The sequence below is a fragment of the Zingiber officinale genome, chromosome 7B (genome assembly GCF_018446385.1).
Source record: "Zingiber officinale cultivar Zhangliang chromosome 7B, Zo_v1.1, whole genome shotgun sequence".
Classification (NCBI taxonomy): domain Eukaryota; kingdom Viridiplantae; phylum Streptophyta; class Magnoliopsida; order Zingiberales; family Zingiberaceae; genus Zingiber; species Zingiber officinale.
In genome coordinates, this window is record NC_055999.1 from 33,712,928 (window position 1) to 33,733,526 (window position 20,599).

Below are 20,599 nucleotides of genomic sequence, written 5' to 3' on the forward strand. Positions count from 1 at the left end.
GCTCTGTTCTACTTGGAGGGAAAAAATGATTCAAAACTTGCTTCTCCAATTGTTCCCAACTTGTGATGCTTTGAGGACAGAGAGAATATAGCCATGTCCTTGCTTTATCCTTGATACTGAAAGAAAATGCCATCAATCGAACTGCATCTACTGATACTCCTTCACATTTCACCAAATCACAAATCTCTAAAATTGTTTCAAGATGTAGATAAGGATTTTCTGATACTTCTCCTCCAAATTTGTGACCTTGTATCATGAAAATTATCTTTGGGTCTAGTTGGAAACTTTCTGCTTCAATTTGAGGTTGCACAATGGGAGATAAAAATCTTGCAGAAAAGTGTATAGAAAAATTTCTCGTGGGCCTGCTTGACATGTTAGTGCTCATGGATATTCAAAAAAAATTATAAAATGAAGAATCAAAGACAAGAAATAAAATGCAATATGAAAAGCAAGAAAGAAAATGCAGAATTTAAATTGTAAGAAAGAAGGTGTATAATGAAAACAAGAAAGAAAAGATAAAAGAAAAAGAAAAATGTCTAGAATAATTCATATGCTAAAGATTTCAAGATATGTTTACAAAATAAAAAAAAACAGAGAAGAGTGTTAGAAATCAAGAATGCAAAGTTAGAATTAGAATTGGAATTGCAACAAAAAGAATTGTCAAGAATGTTATTCAGGAAAAGAAAAGCTTATAGAAAAAGAATTCTAAAAAAAATTAGTTACAACTATGTAAATGTAAAGAAAGAAAGAAAAGCTATGTTTAGTCTAACTCAATTGATAATCTCTAATGTTATAGCGCAGTCCCTGGCAACAGCGCCAAAAACTTGTTCGCTCTCCGCAAGTGTACGAAAATGTCGCAAGTAATATAAAAGATTATCGTATCCCCAGGGACTGGAATAAGCACTAGAAATGTCTCAACACGAGTTAGCTAAACAACTAATTAATTGGTTTCCAAAAGCTAAATGTAACTAATGAAAAGTAAACATAGAAATAAAAGATCAATAAACCAGATTATGGGCTATGATAAGGAATGTTCTAGGAGTTTTGGTTTCTTTGTAAGATTCATCAATGTAAATGATCTACCAAATCCTATTTCTCAATTGTCCAACATTTATAGAATGTTGCCGGTTCTCTCTTGCAATAGACAACCGGCCTAGAACTGAAATCTGTACCTAAATGTGATCAAGTACTTATGAACTTATGTTGTCCTTACACGGGTTTGTTCCTGTCACGAAGATCCCTCGGATGATCAACACAAGATTATACTCCTCAACCCATAAGATATAAAGATTAATCCCTAAATCTATCCTACCCTCTTGAATTATCCTCCTTTTCCCTAAATCTTATCCCTCAAGCGTCCTTACACGGGCTTGCACCTTTTGCATGCTTCCCTCGGAAAATCGAGTGGGGGATAGTCTTTATAAGATCCATAGGACATTCACACAATCAATCAAGAATGTGAATTAGGTCCATATCACAACAATACATTCAAGATCAAATTGATACAAACAAGACAATATCATAGAAACAAGGAAATGACAAATCCACAAGAGTTTACATCAATTCATCATACAAATACTCTCTCATCCTAAAACAAGAGATCTACTTCGTGAATCGAAGAGAGAAATCCGAAAATAAAGAGATTACAAGCATTTCTTGATCCCCCAATCCAAGAAGAGGAGAGAAAGAAAACTTATCTAAGATGAAGCTTGGTCTTCGGATCCAATCCACGCTCCCGGAGTCGATTCCGTTGAAGATCCACCTTTAGATCGCCAAGAAATCCTCCCAAAAATGGAGGGAAATCCCCAAATCTCGCTCTCTCCCAAGAGGGAGAAGATCCCCTTTCAAATCTTGAAGAAGGGTTTAAATAGAGGTGAGGTTTAGGCGCCACACGCCCCCGTGGCATGGCCGTGTGATGTTCACATGACCCTGCCCATTCTCCTCTCTGCCAGCCTTGCACGACCGTGTGTGAGACACGGCCGTGGCAAACATCTCCAATATCCCCTTCACACGGCCGTGTAGATCTACACGGCCTAAACTGCTCTTGCCTCTGGAAACCTGGCACAATCGTTTGGTGCACACGGCCAGAGCTCTCTTGTTTACTGGAAACCCTGCACAGCCATGTAGTGCGCACAGCCAGAGGCTTCCTGGTCTCTGGAAACCTCACACGGCCATGTAGATCTACACGACCATGTAAGGTTTAAGCTCTAGATCGCTTCATATCTTGACACGGCCGTGTGTGGTTCACACAGCCGAGCCTACTTCCTTTCTTGTTGCTGCCACACGACCTCTGATCTCCACACGGCTTGAGCACCCCTCTATGGCATGGCCGTGTCTGATACACGACCAGGTGCTTTCTCCCCTTACTTTATTTATAGGTTTGGCCTTGAACATGAAATCTTCACCAAATTTGACTTATGTGTATAAAAAATGCACAAAAGCAGATCTCCGAACAAATACAGTAAATATGCTAAAAAGGAAAGCTGAAAGTACGAAAATGTATAGATCAAGCATGCTCAAAGTATGTGAATGTGCGTCAAAACATGCCAATAGGTGTATACAATCTACGCACATCATTCACCATATCACAAAGCTCTAGACATGTCTCAAGGTGCAGATAAGGACTTTCTGATGCTTCTCCTCCAAATTTGTGACCTTGTATCATGAAAATTAACTCTGGGTCTAGTTGAAAACTCTTTGCTTCAATGTGAAGCTGCACAATGGGAGATAAAAATCTTACACAAATGGGTATAGAAAAATCTCTTAAGGGTCTGCTTGACATGTTAGTGCTCATGGATATCTAAAAAAAATATCAGAAAAAACAAAAATGAAGAATTAAAGACAAGAAATAAATTGCTATATAAAAAACAAGAAAAAAATAAAATGCAGAATTTATAGACAAGAGAGAAAATGCAGATTTTTTTTTTGAATTAAGAAAATGGAAAAACAAAAACTATTCACATGTCTAGATTAACTAAATTGCTAATCTACTAATGTTAATGCGAACAATCCACGGCAACGGCGCCAAAAAATTGTTACGCTTCCATAAGTGCACAGATTCATCGTCAGTAATATATAAGATTGTCGAACCATAAGGAATGCTGATTAAGCACTAGAGATATCACAAAATAAGTTATCTAGACGGTCGAAAGTTGGCTTTGGCGCTTGCAAACTAACGAGAGTGATTGAAGAGAGAAAGAGAAGGATGAGAGAATCGATCTTGGAGGGATTTGAGCTTTGGGAAATGGATTCTAGGATTTTGTTCTCCTTGTGGTGGCCTAATTCGGATTAGCACTTGATTTTGGTCTCCTTGTGGTCTCCTTGTAGCACTTGCCTAATTCGGATTATAAGTCCAAGAAACCAATGTAAGTGCTACTCACCTGCGGTAAGGGTAGTTTCGAGCTTCGATTTAGAGTTTCTTTTGGTTTTCGGAATATGTCGTGAGAAATTTTGGATTTGCTAGGGATTTAGTTCCTTCTTGTTTTCAAATCATGCTGTAAAGATTATTGATTAGGGCTTGCTGCCGTGAGTTTCATAAAGGAGATGAAAGGAAAAATTGTTATAGGTTAAGCATGAAGGTTATTTTTCTTTAGGCTTTGTAATTAGTATTGCAGAAATTGAGTTATCCTTTTCTGTTTGTGACCTTAATGGGTATTTCAGGTTGTGCTGTGAAGAGGGCATAAGCAGCTTCCCTTGGGGTTGCTGTGAAGGTTGGTTTGTGTCGTTTGGATCCTTGCTGTTTTCCAATTAGCATCTTAGTTTAGACTTTTATGCTGCAAAGGGCACGAATAGCCTGACTGCCTAGTTTTGGTTTATCTTGAAGCTTCCTGCCATAAAACTAAATTTAGTTTATTTAGATTTGGAAATGAGTAAATTGTTTAGTTTTGAATGGCTATGGGTGGTATTTTAGTTCCTTTTACTTCCTTGCCGTGGCATTGCAGATAACTTCAACAAGTTCTAGTTTTAAATGGTTATGTGTAGCCTTTGGTCCCTTGTGTTTCCACGGGCAAGAATAGCCCTGTTGTCATTAATCCTTTAACCAGCAGAATTTTTGTTAGCTTAGTAAGCAGAATTTTGATTAGCATAGTATGCAGAATTTTGTTAGCAAAGAATGCAGAATTTTGATTAGCATAGTATGCAGAATTTTGTTAGCAAAGAATGCAAAATTTTGGTTAGCATAGTATGCAGTTGTCTTCTGTTAAGCTTTGTATGCAGATTTTTATTAAAGCTTCGAATGCAGATTTTTGTTTAAGCATTTCAATGTTAGAATTTGTTTAAACATTTCAGTTTTAAAAGAAGCATTCTTCTATTAGAAGTATTAACAAGAACAAGTATTTTACTTAAAGAGGCTAGTACCCGACTTCCGAGGTTGTCGTTAAACAAATCCAGGTGACCGTTTCCGAGGTCTCGGCCCTGGTAAGACCGAGGTCTTTACCCTTGTAGGTCTGGTGGTTCGCTACCTCAGTCTCTATTAGGGAGCGCGCAATAGTACTAAGCCTAGGCCCAAAAGATTATTATTTTGAAGTATAAAAGTATAAGATTTTAAACAAGTGAAATAAGTTTCACAAAAGTTTAAAAATAAGCAAGTTTAGTTTTCTTTTATGCTAGCATGTTGTTAGATGAGCATGATGGGTTTTTCGGGCCGCAAAAACCGCTTTTTCACGTCGCGGAAACCCTGAAACCCCGCCACCGAATCCGTGCGATGAATAAAACTTTCGAAAAACTATGAGTATGAGTTTACTAACCTATAGATCTACACTAGAACTATATGTTAAAGAGTTTTACCTTCGTAGCGTGCCCTTCGCGAGTCCCGCTTGTCCAAGGAGATGCCGAATCTCAAGTTGTCAAAGTAGACAACTCTCTATGCGTATCCACATGAACTAATTAGGTGGAGAAGACCAAACAATAGGTGTGCTAGCACCTAGGTGGTTCGGCCAAGAGTGGAGAGGGAGAGCAAGAAGAGAGAGCTCTAGGAGGAGGAAGATAGAATGAATGAGCCTTGAATGAAAAATGAATATTTCATTCACAACAAAAGTGGCCGGCCACCTCAAGAAGTGTAAATCCCCTTTTGCATTAAGTGGCCATTAAAGAGGGAATTTGTAACCTCCATGAGGTGGCACACACATGTGCCAACTATGATGATGTGGCACATCATCATTGGCCACTTAATGCCAAGTCACAAATGATGTGACATAAAGTCAAGTCAAACTTGACTCTTTCTCTTCCTCTCAAGTCAAGTCAAACTTGACTTAATCTCTCTCATGGTTGATCTAATCCTACCATTTAATTCAAACCAATTTAATATAATGAATCTAATTCATTTAATTAAATTGATTCAATGAGTCATAATCTAAATTTGACTCATTGAACACATGAATCAACTTGAGTCCAACTCAATTAGCCAATTAGGACTACTCTTAATCCAATTTGATTCATCACATGAATCTAATCCTCTTGGTTCACCATATGATCCTAATTTGTAACGTTGGAAATGCCCCTAAACCCATTTAGGAGCATAAGTAATGAGCGATATCTTGCAACACATCATCACTACCCAAGTTACAAGAATGTTGAGATCCAACATCACCTTGTGACTACTAATTGTGACTCCACACAATATATGAAAAGTGTCCTTCTATCCTAGACATCTAGATTGATCAATGTGAGGCATATATCGTGTCATCCTCTAATCAATCTAAATTTTGAACTCCAAGTAGACTCACTAAATTAAATGAGCTCAATATCTCATATTGACTCATTTGGGCATGGTCATGCACTTCGTGGTCTCACTCTATCAAGAATATCGATGTCTCTCCCGTCATATAGGAGGGATAGATCCCATCTACATCACTCACATCCCTCTGCATAATTCGTTACATACCAGTAATCGTCTTTATAATCCACCTAGTTACGGGTGACGTTTGACGAAACCAAAGTACATAACTCCTTATGTAGGGATCCATGGTGACTTCATGTCTAAGGAGTAGTAGCCATACTAATAGCCACATGAGAAAGTATATGACACTCATATAACGATCCATGATACTTTTTCATGGTGGGTCATTCAGTATACATTCTCCAATGCATATCCATGTGTCAACTTGATATCTCTATATCTATGACTTGTGAGATCAAGTCATCGAGTTGAACTACATGCTAGTCTTATTGCATTAACATTGTCCCTGAATGTTAATACTCGACTAGGAATGATTAAGAGTAGTGTTCCCTATATCATTTCACTATCGATTCAACCAATCGATTGATATAGGTAAGAACTTTCTACTCAAGGACGCTATTATACTTAGTTTATTTGGCACCAACACAAGTAAGTATAATAACCAAAAAAATAAATGCCTTTATTTATATAAGAATATGATACAACAAGTCCATAATACAATCATCAAATGATTGTCTCTAGGGCTCTAACTAACAATCTCGCACTAGCACTAGTGCCAATCAGTGTAGGCTCTAAGCCCCAATGACCTAGTGTGACCATCATGCTTCCTCTGTGCCAATGCCTTGGTCAAGGGATCTGTGATGTTAGCCTGTGTAGGTACTCTGTAAATCTTCATATCTCCTCTCTCGATAATCTCTCGAATGAGATGGAAGTGCCATAGTATGTGTTTGGTCCACTGGTGTAAGCGAGGTTCCTTAGCCTCTGCTATAGCTCTATTGTTGTCACAATAGATCTCAATAGGGTCAGCGATACAAGGAACCACCCCAAGTTCAGTGATGAACTTGCGAATCCAAACTGTCTCCTTTACTACCTCTGATGCAGCAATGTACTCGGCCTCTGTCATAGAATCAGCGACTGTGTCCTACTTCGAACTCTTCCAGCTCACAGCACCACCATTAATGCAAAACACGAACCCTGACTGCGATCGATAATCATCCTGATCTGTTTGGAAGCTGGCATCACTGTAACCCTTTACAGCTAGCTCGGCATTGCCTCCATATATCAAGAAATATTCTTTAGTTCTTCTTAAGTACTTAAGAACATTCTTGACCGCTATCTAGTGACTTTCACCTAGATCTGACTGGTATCTCCTCGTCATGCTCAAAGCATACGAGACATCAGGTCGAGTATATAGCATGGCGTACATGATAGATCCTATGGCTGAGGCATAAGAGATCTGTATGCCTAGAATGTAAGATGCTTCACCTAAGTCCTTCATTGAGAAGCAACTCCCTAGCCAGGTCTTGACAGATTGAAGCAAAGGGATGTCCTTCCCAATGAGTAGTATGTCATCCACATATAATATGAGGAAGACAACTATGTCCCCTACAACATTCTTGTAGACACAAGGTTCATCTTCATTCTTGATGAAACTAAACTGTTTGATCGCATCATCGAATCGAAGATTCCAGCTCCGAGAAGCTTGTTTTAGTCCATAAATGGACCTATGCAGCTTGCATACTCTGCTAGTATGCTGTGGATCTACAAAACCCTCAGGTTGTGTCGTGTACACATCCTCGAGTAGGTGTTCGCTCTCCACAAGTGTACGGAAATGTCGCAAGTAATATAAAAGATTATCGTATCCACAGGGACTGGAATAAGCACTAGAAATGTCTCAATGCGAATTAGCTAAGCAACTATCCAATCGTTTCAAAAGCAAAGTAAAGGTAAACAAATCTAATCTTAAAGATCAACAAACAAGAATTTAGTGTTTTGGGTTATGATAAAGGGAGATTCTAGGAGTTTCGGTTTCTTTGTAGGATTTCTCGAATATAAATGGTTCACCAATTCTTATCCCTCAATTGCTAAACATGTAGAAAGTTGCCGGTTCTCTCTTGCAATAGACAACCGGCTAAGGACTGAGAAATGTATCTAAATAGGATTAATTAGACATGAACCTATGTTGTCCTTACACAGAAGTGCACCTATTACTATGCCTTCCTCGGATATCAACGTAGAAGCCCACGACTTATTAATCTATCAAGATACAAGAAACTAATCACAAAATCCATCCTACTCTCTTGAATATTCCTATTTCCTCTTCAAGATTGTCTCTCAAACGTCCTTACACGGGCTTGCACCTGTCACGTGGATCCCTCGGATGATCGAGTGAGAGTTTATCTTTACAAAGTCCATAAGAAATCCAAACAATTAATCAAGAATGAGAATTAAGCACGAATCACCATTAATCATTCAAGATCTAATCGATACAAGCAAGATAATAATGTCATTGAAACAAGAAAATGGCAAATCCATAAGAGATTACATCAATCCATCATACAAATACTCCCTTCATCCTAGAATACAAGATCTACTCCATGAATTGAGGAAGAAAACCTGAAGAAATAAAGAATACAAGCATTTCTTAAATCCCCAATCCAAAAAACCAAGAAAAGGGGGGAAGAGAAAACTTATCTACGAAGAAGCTTCCTCTTCGGATCCAATCCTCGCTCCGGAGCCGAAATCGTCAAGAGCTCCCCTTGAATCACCCAGAAATCCTCCCAAGATTGGGAGGAAACCACCAAATCTTGCCTTCTCCCAAAGGGGGAGAGATCCCCTTTCAATTCATGAAGGAGGGTTTAAATAGAGGAGGGAATCGGGCGCCACACGGCCCCATGACACGGCCGTGTGAGATTCACACGGCCATGTCCAGTTCCTTCTCTGCCAAAGCTGCACGGTCGTGTGACTCCACACGGCCAGAACCCTTCTGCTCACTGGAAATACTACACGGCCGTGTGGTGCACATGGCCACAGCCTGCTTGGTCTCTGGAAACCTCACACGGCCGTGTAGATCCACGCGGCCATGTAAGGCTTCTGCTCTGGTTGGCTTCAAATCTTGACACGGCCGTGTGAGGTTCACACGGCCATGTCATCTTCCTCTTCTGTTGGTGCCAAACTCCACACGGCCCGAGCTCCATACCAGTGCAGGGCCGTGTGAGGTACACGGCCCGGTGCTTTCTCCCTTCGTTTCCTCCAAGGCTTGCCCAAAGATGTAGATTCTTCATCAAATCGACTCCTGTGTACAGAAAATGCACAAAAAGCAGATCTCCGAACCAAAAGAGTAAATATGCTAAAAGGAAAGCTGGAAGTATAAAAATGCATAGATCAAGCATGCTCAAAATATGTAAATGTGCGTAAAAATATGCATAAAAGAGTATATAATCTACGCACATCACACCCCCAGACTTAATCCTTTGCTTGTCCTCAAGCAAAATGCTGCATTCTAAATTCATATGTTCTACAACACATTCATAAAACCCAGTGCACTTTCCTAACTCTATCAAAAAGTTTCATTAACAAGCATGATCATGGAAACAAGTAAAGTATGGTTCAAGCATAAGAATCTTGTGCACAGTGTAAAAGTAACTCAACACCCTTCAAGTTTCAATCCATGTCCTAGTCAAGTCGTCATCAAATTTGAATTCCTAATGTTTCCAGTGAAAGACAAGTAACCAGTGATAGGCACTTACTCACCATTCACTTGGTTCATATTTCTCAACTAACCTAAGGTCTCAAAGGTGTGCTCAATCTCAAGAGAAGCTAAGCAGTCATTTCCCCAGTAACCTAACTCGGTCTTAAAGGGGTGACTTGCTAGATTCCACTCATGACAACTAATTTTTATATCCTTTTTTTTTTTTTTTGATACGTGTTTGCATTGTGCAAAACTTATTCACAAATGTACTTTTAGCACACATGTTGGGATATTTTGATTTTTCCAAATGAGCTTTAATGATTTGAGCCTCATCCAGTAACCAAAATGAAAGTTGAGAAATCACCATGGAAACCAAGTACTAAGCAAACAAGATGAATCATGACTATTTCAATGACATCAACTATTCAAGCATCAAGCACAAGTGTAGTGAAGATAAAATCCTTAAGGTTGAACCAAAACTAAAACTCATCACCATAAGATTCTTAGCTTATTAATGCTTCCCAAGATAGAAAAAAGAACTACACAAAGTTTACTACTAGCATCATTCGAACATCATGGATCAAGACAATAATCGTGCTAACATTTCACTTGAATCCAAGAAAGCATATAAGTGAAGATTTGATGTTCTCAAAAAAAAATTTTTTGCCATGATTATTTTAAAAACAAGCAAAATAAAGCAACAAGCAATGAAAATAAGAACCAACATGAAAAACTAACAAAAACTAAAAACTGAAAACCAAACTAAACAATACATGACACCCCCCCAGACTTAAACTTTTCATCGTCCCGATGAAATCAGTATGGTGGAGGAGGTGGAGGTGGATGAGGGAAAGGAGGTCTACGACGTGGTTGGCCAATAGGAAAACTAGGAAAACCTGGAATCTCACCCAAGGATCTATGATACTCATATAAAGCATCTACTTGTTGGCTAGTAAGCGTCATACTCTGCATAAAATCTCTCATCCTAGCCTGATCAGTATCATAATCCTGCACAAACTCAGCCACTTGACCCTGAAAATTCCTCGTAAACTGAAAATGATTTTGTACCTCCCTACACTGATCATAAGATAAAGAGAAGCGCCCCTCCAACATTTTTCGTTGGGAATCTTGCTTCTCATGAAGTGATTCTAGAGACGTACGAAAATCTGAAAAATCAAACCTAGAAGATCCCGTGCCATATGCAAAAGAATGCCTAGCAGGCTCCATGAAACTAGAAGGCTGCGTGTGTCCAGATGACGAGGGTTCATGATGTGGCTCAGTGTCTCCAGGTATAGAAGGGTTATCCTCAAAATCTAACTCAAAAATTACCCAATTAGCCGGGTTACGAATAGTAGTTCGTTCAGGAAGAGGAAGGGGTAAAGGAGAACCACTCCTCCTAGGAAACGCGAAACCATTCCCATCCCGAACGATCATTTTCATAGCAAGACATGTATCAATGTCAATCATGTCATTACCATGAATTATTTCCAACCCATCAACATCAAGATTTAAATTATAAGCTATTCGGGTAATCAAACCACCAAAAACAATCGATCCCGATGATGCCCTAGCCGATCTCAATAAGGTTTGAACTAAATGAAAACCAGAGTCAAATTCAACCTTATAAAGCATAGCCCATAAAGCATAAAGCTCTATTTTTTTAACCACCCCATCACTCTCTCCCCTACCAAAAATAGTTTTACTCATGACTCTATGTAGATACCTAAAGATGGGGTTTTGCATATGGGAGGCCTTAGCTCTTGAAGGCTCATAAGGTTGATCTAACCCAGTTATTGCATTCCAAAAATGATTTCAATTAAACCTTGGATCAAACCTACGAGGGCTCCCGGTGGTTATTGCAAAACAAGAATTAAAGTCACTAAATGCCCATAGAAATTCTTGATTCATTAATCTAAAAGAGATTTTTCCAGAATAATCATCTTCATTAGTAAAATGGACATCCAATGAACTTAAAAATTCCAAAACAAGACGAGGATATGTAGGCAAATGTGTGTACATAATATCACTCCAATCCAAAAACCCAATCATCAAATCTACATCTTCCCTAATTCCAAGCATATCAAGAACAGTTGGGTCCATATATCTAGTACACACTATCTTTCTATTGACAAGAATTGCAAATCTAGTTACTTGATCATCATTTCTAAACACAATATTGAATTCATTATCATTACCTTCGTTGCGTGAAGTCCTTTTGCCTTTGCCCTTCACTGGTTGTTTTCCTTTGTCCCTTGATGGCTCCTTCTCTTTGTCTCCACTAGATCCACCACCTCCTTTGCGAAGTCTCTTCAAAATATTGGACATCTTGATGAGTTTAGATAGGGGAAGAATTATCTAGAGTTATGGAACTCAAAGAACAAAACTTCAAAGAACAAAAGATCTTAGGTTAAGAGAACAAAAAGTCCAAGTCTTAGAGAGGAGGAGAATCGGATCTAAGAGATCTTGAGAGATTAGAGAGGAGTTTTTAAGAAATTGGGAGAGAAAGATATGTTTTGGAGAGTTGGGGGTGTGCGGAACACGGCCAAGATCTGGCCGTGTGAGGTAGGAAGAAGACTTTAATAGTTCTCCTACACGGGCTGTGTAGATCTACACGGCCTCCCCATCTTTCCTTTCGGGATTCTTTACACGGGCCATGTAGATCCACACGGCCTCCCCCTCTTCCTTCTCTGGATTCCTAGCACGTCCGTGTCTGGGACACGGCCTCTCCATCCTTCCTCTCGGGATTCTTTACATGGTCATGTTTGAGACACGACCTAGATCTCTCCTCCTATACCAAATCAGATTCAAGCTAATGAGGAGAGTACCATTGAGGTTGAAGAAACTCTTCCACTGAACCATCAGAGCAAAGCTGTCCCTTTTCCTCAAAGACTTACAATGCTCAAGAAAGATGAAGAATTTGGCAAGTTTCTAGAAAAAGTTAAGGAAATTTGTGTAGAGGTACCTCTTATCGATGCTATTCTACAAATGCCTAGATTTGCCAAATTCCTGAAGGAACTCATGTCAAACAAGAGAAGAAGAGGAGAGGTTGAGACCATTGCGCTTAGTGAGGAATGTAGTGCTATTTTTGAGAAGAACACTTCTCCAAAACTGAAGGACCCAGGGAGCTTTTATATCCCTTGCAACATAGGAAAAGAATTTTTTGAAAAAGCTTTCTGTGATTTGGGGGCGAGTGTGAGCCTCATTCCTTATTCAATTTGTAATAAATTAGGTCTCAAAAATATTAAACTTACTACTATGGCACTTTAACTTGCTGATCATTCCTGCAGGTACCCTTTGGGTATTATAGAAGAGGTGGATGGGAATGTTATTCCCACAGATTTTGTCGTGTTGGACATGGAAGAGGATCCTAGGATTCCTATCATATTAGGAAGACCTTTCCTTGCTACAGCTGGAGCTATAATTGATGTCAAAAATCATAAGCTTTCTTTGGTAATTGGTAAGGAAAAGTTGGAATATGATTTATCTAATATCTCTAACCATGTCTCGTCTCTTTTAAATGCTTGTAGCAGGACAAGCATTTATAAACTTGAGGAATAGAATTTCCATCCTCATGGAAGGCCACCAAATGAAGGAGACAATGTGGTGGAAGATGTTGGGAGAAGATCTCCCAACAAAAACGAAAAGTATATCTGCCCTCCAAGGGCGAGGAAAAGAAGCGAATGATAAAGTTTGGTCGAGCTAAAGACCTTAAACAAGCGCTTCTTGGGAGGCAACCCAAGGGTTCTTTTAGTTAGTTTTGATCTGCATCTAAATTTCTTTTAGCTTGATGCATTCTTTTGATTTTGTTTTCAGGTTAGGTGCAAAACGGAGCTCGGCCGTGTGCTATACATGGCCAGGCAAAAGTTGCAGAGAAGGGAAGTGCTTAGGCCGTGTCATCCAGACACGACCATGTAGCATCTTCAAGAGCTCTTCTTCTTTTTGTATCCCTTTTGAAGCAGTCACTTGGGAGTCTCCCAAGGTCCGTCCGCTCCTAAGCTCAATTCTATTGCAATGCTCCATAGGATTCACATCAGGTTTTCCTGGAAGTTGTCCTGGCACTCTGGATGAAGAGGAAGCTAGTTGGGCAATTTGACTATCCTGGATCTTTTGATGCTTTTCAGAATTATCCATCCTCTGAATGAGCTTTGCTAAATCTTGCTTCATTTCATTCTGACTTGAGATAATTTCTTCAAGCATCTTTTTAACATTTGACTTTGGTAAGCCTTGAGAAGATAGATGTTGAAAATTTTGTTGCCCAACTTGGAAATTTGGTCTTGCCCCCATAGACGGTCCTTGATCTTGATTATTTCTGTAGGAAAAATTTGGATGACTCTTCCATCCAGGGTTATAAGTATTTGAGTATGGGTTGTTCTGCCTTTGATTGTAACTCATGATTGCATCGCATTGTTCAAGTTGATTGATTTGTGCAGTGATAGCTCCCAATGGACATGAGTCATTTGAATGCTCTGAACTCCCACATACTTCACAAGATGTACTAATAGCATTGACCATATTAGCACTAGCCCCCATATTCTCAAATTTCTTTGTAAGAGCGTCCAATTTTGCAGATAAAAGAGTGACTGCATCTACATCAAACTTCCCTGATGCTTTAATTGTTGGGTTTACAGAAGAATAGCCACCACTTCTTTCATTTGCCCATTGATGATGATTTTGTGCTACACTTTCAATGATTTCTTCGGCTTCATCTAAGCTTTTGTTCATAAGTGCCCCTCCAGCAGCTGAATCAAGGGACACTTTGGTATGATAATTGATACCATTATAAAAAGTATGCAACACTAACCATCTTTCCAACCCATGATGTGGGCATTGTCTGAGCATACTATTATATCTATCCCATGCTTCAAAAAGAGATTCTGAGTCTGTTTGCTTGAAGCTTGCAATTAAATTCCTCATATGAGCTGTTTTCCTTGGTGGATAGAACTTATCAAGAAACTATTGCTCACACTGCTCCCAAGCGGTGATGCTATTAGGGGCCAAAGAATTCAGCCATTGCTTTGCCCTATCTCTTAGAGAAAACCCAAATAACAATAATCTAACTGCATCTGAAGGAACTCCATTCATTTTCATGGTACCACATATTTCATAAAAGACCTTTAAGTGTTGATTAGGGTCTTCATGAGGTCCTCCACCAAATTGGTTCTGCTGTACCATAGATATGATTGCGGGTTTGATCTCAAAGTTATTAGCTTCCACTGAAGGTCTTGAAATACTAGATCGAAAACCTCTTGCATAGGGTGCTGCATAATCCTTAAGTGGTCTATTTGCCATGTTCAAATGTTCCTGTTCTTCAATTTGCCTTTGCAGAATTCTTCTTTTATGGAAAGTTCTATCAATCTCAGGGTCAAAAGGAAAGAATTCCCCTGCAAAGTTAGATCTTCGCATACACAAGAACAAGATAGCAGATAGCAATTCGACAGAAAAAGAAAAATAGAAGAATCAAAAATGCAGAATTGAATTTGTACAAAAAGAATTAACAAGAAGTGAAAGTTATACAAGAAAGTAAAAACGGAAATCTAATGATTAGTTACAACTATGCAATATGAAAGGAAAACAGATGTTATGTTTAGTCTAACTCAATTGATAATTCCTAATGTTATAACGCAGTCCCTGGCAACGGCGCCCAAAACTTGTTCGCTCTCCGCAAGTGTACGGAAATGTCGCAAGTAATATAAAAGATTATCGTATCCACAGGGACTGGAATAAGCACTAGAAATGTCTCAATGCGAATTAGCTAAGCAACTATCCAATCGTTTCAAAAGCAAAGTAAAGGTAAACAAATCTAATCTTAAAGATCAACAAACAAGAATTTAGTGTTTTGGGTTATGATAAAGGGAGATTCTAGGAGTTTCGGTTTCTTTGTAGGATTTCTCGAATGTAAATGGTTCACCAATTCTTATCCCTCAATTGCTAAACATGTAGAAAGTTGCCGGTTCTCTCTTGCAATAGACAACCGGCTAAGGACTGAGAAATGTATCTAAATAGGATTAATTAGACATGAACCTATGTTGTCCTTACACAGAAGTGCACCTATTACTATGCCTTCCTCGGATATCAACGTAGAAGCCCACGACTTATTAATCTATCAAGATACAAGAAACTAATCACAAAATCCATCCTACTCTCTTGAATATTCCTATTTCCTCTTCAAGATTGTCGCTCAAACGTCCTTACACGGGCTTGCACCTGTCACATGGATCCCTCGGATGATCGAGTGAGAGTTTATCTTTACAAAGTCCATAAGAAATCCAAACAATTAATCAAGAATGAGAATTAAGCACGAATCACCATTAATCATTCAAGATCTAATCGATACAAGCAAGATAATGTCATTGAAACAAGAAAATGGCAAATCCATAAGAGATTACATCAATCCATCATACAAATACTCCCTTCATCCTAGAATACAAGATCTACTCCATGAATTGAGGAAGAAAACCCGAAGAAATAAAGAATACAAGCATTTCTTAAATCCCCAATCCAAGAAACCAAGAAAAGGGGGAAAGAGAAAACTTATCTACGAAGAAGCTTCGTCTTCGGATCCAATCCTCGCTCCGGAGCCGAAATCGTCAAGAGCTCCCCTTGAATCGCCCAGAAATCCTCCCAAGATTGGGAGGAAACCACCAAATCTTGCCTTCTCCCAAAGGGGGAGAGATCCCCTTTCAATTCATGAAGGAGGGTTTAAATAGAGGAGGGAATCGGGCGCCACATGGCCCCGTGACACGGCTGTGTGAGATTCACACGGCCATGTCCAGTTCCTTCTCTGCCAAAGTTGCACGGCCGTGTGACTCCACACGGCCAGAACCCTTCTGCTCACTGGAAATACTACACGGCCGTGTGGTGCACATGGCCACAGCCTGCTTGGTCTCTGGAAACCTCACACGGCCGTGTAGATCCACGCGGCCATGTAAGGCTTCTGCTCTGGTTGGCTTCAAATCTTGACATGGCCGTGCGAGGTTCACACGGCCATGTCATCTTCCTCTTCTGTTGGTGCCAAACTCCACACGGCCCGAGCTCCATACCAGTGCAGGGTCGTGTGAGGTACACGGCCCGGTGCTTTCTCCCTTCGTTTCCTCCAAGGCTTGCCCAAAGATGTAGATTCTTCACCAAATCGACTCCTGTGTACAGAAAATGCACAAAAAGCAGATCTCCGAACCAAAAGAGAAAATATGCTAAAAGGAAAGCTGGAAATATAAAAATGCATAGATCAAGCATGCTCAAAATATGTAAATGTGCGTAAAAACATGCATAAAAGAGTATATAATCTATGCACATCAGTAGGTTTCCATTTAGAAACGCGATTTTGACATCCATCTGTCATATCTCATAGTCATGGTATACTGCAATAGCAAGCATGATCCGAATGGACTTAAACATCGCTACTGGAGAAAAAGTTCATCATAGTTAATACCATGAATTTGCTTGAAACCTTTAGCTACCTAGCGACCCTTATAGATAAGTCCATCCATGTCAGTGTTTCTCTTAAAGACCCACTTACACCCAATGGGTTTTACCCCTTCAAGTGGATCAACCAAAGTCCATACTTGGTTGGTGTACATGGATTCCATTTCGGATCTCATGGCCTCTAGCCATTTCTCGAAATCTGGTCTCATCACAGCTTCCTGATAGGTGGTAGGCTCATCCTCTATGAGCACAATGTCATCATGGTCAGACAAGAGAAATGAGTATCTCTCAGGTTGACGATGTACCCTATCAGACCTGCGAAGAGGTATGTCTACTTGAACTGGTTGTTGTTCCTCAACTCTTTGTGGAACAACATCATCCACAACACTTTATGGTTCCAGTTCAACTTCCATCGAGGCTTCAGTGCTATGGTCCGCATCTTGAACTTCTTCAAGATCGAACGTACTCCCACTAGTCTTTCTAGAAACAAAGTCCCTTTCTAGAAAGACCCTAGTCTTTGCCACAACTACCTTCTGCTGAATGGGAATGTAGAAGTAATATCCCTTAGTTTTCTTGGGATATCCAATAAAGTAGCACTTTTCGAATTTGGGTCCTAATTTGTCTGAGACTTGACGTCTAACGTAAGCCTCACAACCGCAAATCCTCATGAAAGACACCTGGGCATCTCTCCCAGTCCATATCCTATATGGTGTCTTTATCATGGCCTTGGATGGAACTCGATTGAGTATAAAAGCTGCCGTGTCTAGAGCATAGACCCAAAGGAATGTCGGAAGATCTGTGTGACTCATCATAGACCGTACCATATCTAATAGGGTACGATTTCTCCTTTCAGATACACCATTCCACTGTGGTGTTCCAGGAGGAGTGAGTTGGGATAGAATCCCACACTGAGCTAGATAGTCACGAAACTCATGGCTAAGGTATTCTCCACCTCGATCTGATCAAAGTATCTTAATACTCTTGCCAAGCTGGTTCTGTACTTCATTCTTGAATTCTTTGAACTTTTCAAAGGATTCAGACTTATGGGTCATCAAGTACACATAACCATATCTACTGAAGTCATCAATAAATGTGATGAAGTGCTTATAACCGCCTCTAGCAGTGATATTGAAAGAGCCACATACATCACTATGTATAAGTCCAAACAAATCAGTCGCTCTTTCGCTGTGCCCACTAAAGGGAGTCTTGGTCATCTTGCCTAGTAGGCATGACTCGCACGTCTCATAAGATTCAAAATCAAATGAGTCTAGCAAACCATCCTTATGGAGCTGGGATAAGCTCTTGTCATTTATATGACCTAAGCGACAGTGCCAGAGATAGGTTTGATTCAAGTCATTTGACTTGAACCTCTTGGTATTTATGTTATAGATAGGGCTTCCAAGGTCTAGAATGTAGAGTCTGTTCATTAGAGGTGCACTACAATAGAACATATCTTTTAAATAAACAAAACAACATTTGTCCTTAATTATAAAAGAGAAACATTTCTTGTCCAAACAAGAAACTGAAATTATGTTCTTAGTTAAAGCAGACACATAACAACATTCATCTAATTCTAATACAAGCCTAGAGGGCAGAGATAGATGATAAGTTCCTACAGCAACAGTAGCAACCCGTGCTCCATTGCCTACTCGTAGGTCCACCTCGCCCTTCGCCAATGCCCTGCTATTTCTCAGCGCCTGCACATTAGTACAAATGTGAGAAGCACATCCGGTATCTAATACCCATGATGAAGAAATAGATAGGTTGACTTCTATAACATATATACCTAAAGTGGAAGTCTCACTTCGCTTCTTCTTAAAATCTTCCAGGTACACCTTGAAGTTCCTCTTCCAGTGCCCGGTCTGACCGCAGTGGAAGCAGGTAGCATCCTTGGCGACCCCTCCTTTAGGCTTCAGTGCCTTTCCTTTGCCCTTGGCTTGGGACTTTCCTTTGCTTTTGGGCTTGCCCTTGCCCTTGTGTTTCTGAACCATCAGAACAGAATGGGGCTTAGCCTTCTTAAGGTTCAACTCAGCAGTTCTTAACATATTAAGCAGCTCGGGCAGTGGCTTGTCGATTTCGTTCATGTTATAGTTTAGAATAAATTAACTATAGCTATCCGGCAAGGATTGCAAGATCAGGTCAGTGGCCAGCTCTTGGCCAAGTGGGAATCCCAACCTCTGTAGGTTTTCTATGTACCCAATCATTTTGAGTGCATATGGGCCTACGGGAGCCCCATCTGACATCTTGCACTGAAATAGTGCCCTTGAGATCTCAAATCTCTCATGTCGCGCTTGTCCTTGATACAGTTGACGAAGATATTCAACCATATCGTAAGCGCCCATCAACTCGTGTTGCTTCTGAAGCTTAGAGTTCATGGTCGCAAGCATTAGACAGGACACATCTAATGCATCATCTTGATGCTTCTTATAAGCATCTTTGTCAGCTCTCGTGGCATTGGCAGGAGGAGCCTCCAGAATGGGCTACTCCAGAACGTACAGTTTACGTTCTTGGGTGAGAACTATTCTCAAGTTCCTATACCAGTGTAGGAAATTTGCTCCGTTGAGCTTGTCCTTCTCAAGAACAGAACGCAGGGAGAAAGAGTTCGTGTTCGACGTCATGGTTATCTACAACAGAAAAATGCAAAAAATAAATATCATATTCTTTTAAATCATTTAATTAAACCTTTAACTAAATGATGCTCCCACTGAATTCTATAATTCATGTGGGACAAGATCCACACCATACTAACCCTTGAGTTAGCTTTGGCTAATACGCCCAAGATTTAGTATGATCGGTTGGTAATGATTTACCAATTACATCTCTATGCAACTCTTGTTTATAGGATTATTATCCACAGTTATATTAAAACTTGAGTTAGTTTTGGTTAATACGTCCAAGAATTAATATAAATGTGATTTATGTCCTATCTTTCCAACCATTGGAAGAATGCCTATAGTTGTACTCGATCCAACCGAGTTAACTAGGAATACTCAATGTAATTAACTTTGTACTCGCCCATGCATTGATAAGCGGGACCAAGATTGTCCCTCCGTACCCTACCAAGATAATATGTGTTGCTCTGCTTTGGCAGATTCAACAACACATGTGATCGAGGTAGTGATAGGTATCACGGTACGGTAGGCATTAGAGTTGATGCGATTGAGATCTAATCTAATTGAGAGGGTGCATCCTGTACACGATTTAGATCTAATCTAATCGTTAGGTACTAATTAATTACTAATCATGCATCACATACACAAGCAATTAATTAAATTTATTTGTGATTAGTCATGGCCCTACTATGATCTTCTCAAGCCAATGAGAAGATCAGATGGTCAACCTAAGGTCAACAGCTTCTCAAGCTCCTCCCTTTAACCACCTTTTGTTGCTCGCGCCCTCCTCGTAACTCCATCTCGAGTGGACCTTACACCGCTCCAATTTTGTACATTACAATTATTAAACTCGAGTTACATTCGAGTCTAAACTAATTTACAACAAGAATAAATGGAGAAAGGCACGACGCGCAGGTCGCGTATCAAATATACAGCACACACAATACAAATGACGGCGCGCAGGCAGTAATATGAATTACAACATAAATATATCAATCCAATTGGGTCTTTTTGGGCCATGACTATCACAAAAATAATATATAATTCTAAATTATATATTTTCATAATTTTATGTAATTTTTTCATAATTTTTATAATTTTTATGAGTAAAATTTCCCGGCGGTCCCGTTTAGCGGTTTTCGGTCGCAATCGCGGAACGAATCCCCTTGCGGGGACAGGGGCAACGCCCCTACCCTC

At 39.8% G+C, this 20,599-nt stretch overlaps 1 non-coding gene across 1 annotated transcript; it reads left to right on the forward strand.

Moving 5' to 3' along the window:
• The first annotated feature begins 14,178 nt into the window (after positions 1-14,178).
• Positions 14,179-14,284, forward strand: LOC122007545. Its single transcript, XR_006119024.1, has one exon. It is a non-coding gene; the product is annotated as a small nucleolar RNA R71 (small nucleolar RNA).
• The last annotated feature ends 6,315 nt before the right edge of the window (positions 14,285-20,599 follow it).